This window comes from Falco punctatus (genome assembly GCF_963210335.1).
Source record: "Falco punctatus genome assembly, chromosome: 7".
Taxonomy (NCBI): domain Eukaryota; kingdom Metazoa; phylum Chordata; class Aves; order Falconiformes; family Falconidae; genus Falco; species Falco punctatus.
The window spans coordinates 41,111,916-41,119,756 of record NC_137587.1 but is presented as its reverse complement, the minus strand read 5'-3'; the positions used below and the strand labels follow the sequence as shown (position 1 = coordinate 41,119,756).

The 7,841-nt window shown below is 45.1% G+C and overlaps 1 protein-coding gene across 1 annotated transcript in view; it reads left to right on the top strand.

Moving 5' to 3' along the window:
* RTN1 (reticulon 1) overlaps window positions 1–7,841 on the top strand; it is a 147,143-nt gene that overhangs the window by 27,923 nt on the left and 111,379 nt on the right. The window lies entirely within an intron of this gene.

Genomic DNA, 7,841 nt, shown 5'->3' with positions numbered 1-7,841 from the left:
GGAAAAAATTACTCTGTTTCCTTCTTGGTGACACTTCCGTACTTTCCCATTGCTGCCCATCAGAGAACCCAAATAACCAAAGAACCCAGCCTGGGGGAGCTGGTGGATCCCATCTAGATTTCTCTTCACTGGGAAGTAATGTTTCCATTATACAGCCTGACAGCATTAAACTTGTCTTGAGGAAGTTGAGGGTCAGGGCTTGGGATGGGAATCGGTCTCCGTTATGCAATAGCTGCAGGAGCATTAGGAGCTGCGGTTTTGGGCTGAGTCCTTTCTAATCCCCTCCAGTCAATCAGCACAAAGAGTAGCTGGGCAGAAACAACACAGTCTGCATAACTGCATGTATTATTCCATTGATACCCATCTGTATGGTTTTTTCGGGGTCTGAGTGTGAATCTGTGCATGTGTATGCTCTCAACATGGATGTTTCCCTGGTGCTTTTCTGACTGCTTGATGCTACGGAGTTCAGTAGTAAAATGGGATCTAATGCCATCGGCTGATGTGGGAAATGTTTTGCTGTTTTGCAGCTTTGGGCAGGCAGCTAATCTGCTGATGTGCTGCTCATTCGCTGATCTGAGTGGTAGGTTGTGAAACGTGACTTTTTACTGGAGAGAGAGAGGCTGATGGCTTGTAATTTAAGGCTGTTCTAGGTGTGGCGTGTGTGTGTGTAAAGAGGGTAGGATTGGGGTCTCCAGGTAAGGGTTGCCTCAACAGTATAATGACATAAAGAAGGGAGAAAGATTGTATTGAGCTTTTGTTGCTCACTGATGGATAAAAATATGGCCATGCTGAATCTTAGCATACAGAACAAAGAGGGGTGGTCTCTTAAATTGTGTAAATCTCCATTAAGTTGAATGATTGTGATACTGCTTACATTTAATGAAGGCTCAGGCTTAACCTGATCTGTAGATTCAGGCTTATAGAATGAAGAATAGAAAGAATGAAAGAAGGAAAAGGAAAAGGAGAAAGAAAAGGAAAAAGAGAAGCAAAGAAAATAGTTTTTGGCTTTTGGAATCCTCCGCAAAGGGGCTTTAACATGTTTGTTTGCATGTGTCAAACTGTGGTGAGGTGGAGGCAAAGTAAGCAATACAAACCTTTCTTGGTGTTCGCTAGCTGTGGATTTAGACTGTCAAATTTGCAATATCATGAGTAGTAATGTGTTTTAAACATTTCCCATTTTGTTCTCCCTGTAACAGTAAAGTAACTGTTGTGTGGTTGTGTGTGTCTAGCCGACCATGGCAGACAGAGCAGCTTCCCAACCAGTGCAGCCCTGCACACGCAGTCTCCTTTTCTGTTTGTGGCTGCAGCACCTGTATTTCTGTTCCACATTACCGAGGCAGCTACAGTTCCCACTCTATTCACTAGGTGAAGTAAATAATTTCCCTGTTCTCTCTGTGTGACTAAATATTATTAAGTAGCTGAATACCTAAAACTGTCAAATATTTCAGAAAACTCTTTAATTCTCCTGCTTAGAGGGGGATTCCTGTGTGTTCCTGAGCTGTAGGAATGGACCCAGTGGGAGACTTCAGTAACTTAGAACACTGCCATAAACGTTCAATACTCCCTGTACAATGGGGAACCAGGGGACACTTTAGACAAGGAACAATGCATCCAGACAAGAGTGAACTGTATGTTCTCCAGTAGTTTCCCAACACATCCCGTATCTTTCTCCACACCTTTCAGAGCAGTCTCTTTTTGTCAAAAATATGGTTATGCTCTCTGAGGCAAGAGCAGCATTTGGAGACTGAGATTTGCCCAGCATGAAAATAACTGAAAATAAATGGTGGGAATTTATTACAAGTTGTACAGAAGTTCTCTTATACAACCTAAAAATTTGCAAACTTTCCCTGATCTCGGCTTTTGTTTTAAGTTTGAAAGCCAGCCAGGGATTGTTGAAAGGTTCAGGAATATTTTCAAGCTGGCCATGGGCCCAACTGCGAGCCAAACTGGCTTTGTGTCAAAACCTTGTGAGTGGTTTCTGAATGATGAAAAGCAATGGGTTTCACTCTCCGTTCTTTGGATCAACCAAAATTAGCAATGATCAGGACTGCAGAAAAAATTTCCCACAAGGAGTGGAGAGCTCAGAGATTTCTTAAGCAAAGATCCCACATCTGCTTCTTCTCCTGCAGAGCTACAAGATCGACTCCAGTAGCTTCTGGGCAGGGACAAAGCAGTTTCTTTTGCTTTTATACTTGGGCCCTGGATTTTAGCAAAAAAGTTTCTCCCTCTACTGGGGAGTTCCCTCCTTCCCAAAGATAAATTTGGTTCAGGGTGAGATGAGCTTGCAGGCAGCTCTTGCAAGGACTGGAGGCTGAAGGAGTCCTGAAAGGCTGGTGAGCAGTTGCATGTTAGTGAAGAGAGCCCCATGTCACCCAACACACCATCTGGTTACAGATTCTGTTATTTATTTTCATACATCAACAGTGATTAAAATTATTTGAAAATAATTTTTACTAAAAATATTACACAGGCTACCAGGCCTTCCCCAGCATAAATCACATGGTTTCCTTCAGAGAAATGGCAAAATGTAAGAGCGGGCTGTACCTCCACGATGCAGGTGTGCTTGGGGAAAAAGAGGGGGAAGAGGGCAGGAGCTCATACAAATGGTGATTCCTGCGCCAAGGTCTGGGAAGTTTTATGCAGCCTTGTGCACCAGTGGGTGTCTGTGGGGTGATTTATAGCCAGCAGTGGTACACCCCTGTGTCCATGTAGCTGAGATTGAGAGAGCTGCCAGTGAGCCCTGCCTGCTGATACTCATACCAGGATGCTCTTTGCCTTCAGACTGGCCACAGCAGTCAGGACATCCGTGGCAATCCCGGCCTGTTTCCAGCTGCCTCCAAAGGCAGATTGCTCATGGGGTGCAGCTGTCCAAAGGAGAGGTGGCCAGTGCCACATGAGATGGCATTAATAACTGGTACATGTCTATGGGGACAGAATGGGATGGCAGATATGGCCTATGGGAACCTTCTGGAACAGCAGCCAGGAGCTGGTTGGGATCCCCTGCAGTGCCTCAGTGGCACCAAAGTCCTACGAATATGGGACTGAGCAGCACTCCTGTGGTATGTGGCAGCGAGGCAAGGTGGGAAGGAGGGACTAGAAGCTGCTTGGATGAGGCGGATGAGTTGAGGAGCAGCCTGTGCCTGCCAAGGAGCCGTGAGATACCAAATCCCAGGAGCGTTTCATACTCTGATGGGTGTAGGTGTAGTGTAGAAGACCATGAGTAGTCCTGGCTCAGGCTGCTCTGTGATGAGGACAAACTCCCTAGGCTCAGTGCTTTTAGTAAAGATGTTTTTAATTCACATGATTTGTAAAGGTCGAGTTTGAAAACATGTGCTGTGTACCGACATGCTCTCACCATGAACTAACCTACCAGCTGCTTGCCAGCAAGGGACTGCAGTGAGGGCTTCTAGCATATAAACCTGTGTTTGTACTGCTAACGCTTCACCTGTAAATCCCAGTTTGTTGTTTCTCTCCAGTTACTGGAGAGAGTAAGTTACTTGCAGCTTTACACCTCAACATGAAAGAGGTTTCTGATGAATTTCAGGCAGCTTGAGAGCCCTTTGGTTCATCTGGGTGCAGAGAAGTGGGTCTGAGTATGAACGTCTGCACTGCTTGGGTTTGGCACTGATGCTTTTTGGGGATGTCAGAGCATAGCCAAATGCAGCAGGTTCCTCAAGTCAAACAGCTCAGCTGCCCTTTGTGGCCTTCCTACCCCTTTCCAAGTATTGCTTTAGCAAGCTCTCCCCCTCCCTAAGCATCCATGGCAATGTACTGCTCAAGGCCATGTGCACTGTAAAGGCCAAGATCCAAAACCTGTTTTTTCAAGTTGCTGTAGAAAGAGTCTTGCTAGTGTGGATTCACTGACCTAAGCATATACCACAGGGGAGCCTAAGCAGCTGTTTGGAAATACGTCCTCAACTGCCAGGCAATCTTGCTCAGATTTAGCTGAGGCCAGATTTAATCTCACTTTGGAAGAGTATATATTCATGCCAGTTCTCTTATTGACGTTTTAGTCCTTCCTGATTTAGATAATTGCATTATTTTTTTTCTCTCTGCTCCCTGGATTAGTCCCTCAAAACCTCTCACATACTGGTTTGAGTGAAGGTAATAGAGGTCATTTGGTGGAGGCTCTTCCCATTCCCTGGGGTTCTGTGAGTGCAAGCAGATTTTGCAGACAGGGACAGAAACACAGTAGATTTCTCCTTGTATCCTGTTCCTGTAATTCTCGTGAAGCTTGACAAAGTGGCCGTTTCATCACAGCCCACAGTCAGTCACCTAAATAAAATTCCTGTTGAAATACCATCCTTGATTCCCACTTGGGTAAAGTAGGAGCAACAGCTCCTATTGGGCTTCTCCAGGAAGTTGTCTGCACCTCAGGATGAAAAGTATTATTGGAGGTACATAAAATCTCCTGGTTTAAAATCTGTGTGGCAGTGTAGTTCTCAACTCTATTACAGATTAAAATGCAGCTGTCTTTGCCCTTTTCCCCACAGGGATGCAAGTGGCTCCATCCCTGCTTTGACTTCCATGCTGGTGAATTTTCTTCAGCCTTCAGGGCAGCAAATGGGCTGGGGAAGAGAATGAGGCAGATGAAAGAGTGAAGCAGTACCAGGGAGAGTGACTCACCTGCCTTCTTTAAATCTTCATCACTTGGTAATGAAATGTTTTATTTATAGGCAAGGAACTGAGGAGGAGAGGTTAGGAAGGAGGAGAACAACATGGATGAGGAGAGGCTTTGGATGTCCCAGTTGGAGCAGGCATTGGGTTTTGCCTGTTACAGTATTTCCTGGGCTGTGAGTCACTACTGGTGTAAGGGTCCTGAGAGGTACATTTGCCTCCTTTTTTTCTGCAGCTCTGGAAATGCCATTTAGCGACATGATTTACATCTTATTTTTCCCCAAAAAACTGTTGTGTGCAGTACATGCACACTCAGTGCGTGGTCTCAGTCTGCCTGGTGACAGTGACCCCAGCAAATGCCTGGGTGCTGCCTCTGGCTCAGTTCTCCTGGAAACATTTGGGCAGATCCCACAGGTCTGTTTATCATGTCTTGGCAGACTGTCCCACAAAAGGATGCCGGCCCAGCTGTGTGGCCTGGATCGACCCGCAATGCTCAGGACTAATGTTTGGCTCTGCTTTAGGCCCTGAGACCTGGTTTGGCCTGAAGACCTAATTATTTTGTGCATGTGTGTTTTGGCTCAAAGTTCCTGAAATACCCAAGTTGTGCTGCAGGTCCACATCATCAACAGGGAATGGAGGTTTTTAAATGGATGCGTTCTTGGGAATTTGCTTCATTTTCCCTCCTGAGTAGTCAGTACCTCTAAAATGGGCCAAGTATACACTAAGCCTTTTTACTTTCTAATGTAGCATTTATGTCCTTGTGTCTGCTTTTCTTGTATTCTCCTACTGCCAGATCATGGCTACTTAGAAAATTCTGAGTTCTTGTTTTTCTTGGGTTGTTTGTTGCTTTTTTCAAAAGAAAAGAAGGCCATCACATTACAAACCATGTTTCAAATAAAAAAATCCCATTATTAGTTTTCTAATTTAAGGAAAGTAAATATATGTGCTGCTGTAGACTTGGCATGATTCAGCACTCGGGAACACACCCTACATTTAGTATTCTTGTTTTTTAAGACATGTCTGATTTATGGTCAGCCTGTTCCTTCCTTTAAGAAACCCTGTATCTTCAAGAGTGAGAATAAATTCTTGGTACTCATCTGCAAGACAACACTCAAAATAGAGGGTACCTTAATCACCTGTTTCAGTCCTCCTTGTTTCAATAAAGTATTTAAGATCCTAATTACATGGAAGATGAGCGCATTCTTAACTGCTTAAAAAAATTAGGATGTTCTTAAGCATATGCATAAAAATGATCATATGTTTTGCTGAATTTAGGGATAAATGAAGTAGAAGATACATCATGGATAAACTGGCTTTATTACCCATTAGACCAAAGTGCTTCAGGTCACTTGTGTGTAAAATGGAGGCACTAGCACTTACTTCTCTCATTATAGCACTGTGAAAATCAACATTTAAAGACATTGAAAACTTGGCATGACAATCATTATAATGTTGTTGTTTATTTTGATCTATTGTGTGTGTCCAAGTAAGACTAAAATGGAAATGACTACAGCCTTTATAAGCCTGTCTCTTTCAGCTATTAAGGCGTTATCTCATAAACATTGTCTTTATACTTTAATATTCCTCAAAATTGAGTTTTTCCATCTTTATTTAAATAATAGCTGTTAAAAGAGTTCTTTGAGAGTATATCTTTCACTGCTGTAATGAGATGTCTGCTCTTGATACAGCCTCTAATTATCACAAGATCTAGTATCAAAAAAGGTAGCCAGTTCTTTAGAGATTACTTTGACACAACTGCCATTAACAGCTGCAGCATTCCCAACATCTCTTTTGCGTAGCAGTGACTCCCGTACTGGATGTGGTGCTGCAGCAGGGTGTTTGCTTGGGTACAGGTGAGGATGGAGCACTGGAGGATGCTCACTGAAGGATGCTTTCTGCATCAGGGTGGCTGCAGACCTGCACAGTTATGTCAGCTCGAGGCTTTACTGTGCCATTCAGGACATGAATTATGTCTTATTCTTCACAGTGCTGAATTTATTAACTGCAGCTGATTTATTGTTGGTAGCTTTAAAGACATTGAAGGGCTTGTTAACTGCAGCCAGTAAAAAGTGAATGTATGGGGCAGCCTTGTCCATGCTCCCAGTCCCTGGGGATCATTGTGCTTCTCTTGTCTTTGAGGGGTTTTTCTGTGCAAATACCAGTGTTTGTCTCGGACACACATGTGGGCATCCCTGGGTGAGCCCCTTGCCCAGGGAGGGGGAACTGTGGCACCAGGGCTCAGCCTCTGGCCATGGGGCCAGCCAGGAGCCTCTTGCTGCCAGTGCTGGCAGTGCTCTGTCGCCCAAATACAGCCCAGGGTGACTGTCCCTTACCCCAGCGAAACACACTTCATTAGGTGCATTGCAAAGCTCCAAATGTAGAAGTTACAGATCTGGATGATATCCCCAGCCTTTCCCTGCCTGCACTGCATTAGTCACTGGGTGTATGACCAAACAGCCTAAAAATCCTCACCCTAGGCAGGCTCTGCAGCACAGCAGTGCAGAGGGGGGCTGCAGACAGCCCAAGCTGTCAGAGTTTGTACTGATTTTCTTCTGCTGAGCCTGGCCCCTTACACACTGCTCCCAAAAGCACTTGGGGGCACCTGTAAAGGAATTGCTGGAGAGACAGGCTGTGTTTATGGCTTGCCATCAGCAAGGGAGTTTTACTATTTATAGGCCTAATCCTGTCCCACAACTTGGAGGTAGTAAGCCTGGTGCAGGGAGGATGCCTACACCCACAAAAGACAGCATTTTGCATGCCAAGGAGGTGGGGAGTCCCTCACCCCATATAGGTCTGACAGGCACACATAGCCAGCAGAACAGCTCTGTTTGGAAATACTTCCAATCCCAAACTCACTGGCAGGCCAACGGGCTAGATCCTGAGAAAAGCCTAAAAGTTGCTTTAAGTCTGCACCACTGCACAAGCGTTCACCGGTATTTGGGTCAGCTGCATCCCCCTCCATGTGCGAGGAATATGCACCGAGGCCACAGCTGGGGCAGGAGGTAAAAGCCCACAGCAGCAGGCAGACCCCGGGAGTACAGTGTGTCATCTCTGATCTACGGAGCAGCATACCCATGGGCTTTGTACGAGAGTGCAATGAGGTTTCACAGGTACCTTCTCCACTGTCTAGTGATGTATGGAGGGGTCTGAATTCCAGTAAGTCTTAATTAGGTCTTTCCCTTGATGTCCTTAATTTAGAGGCAAAAGAGTTGCACTTGCTGCTC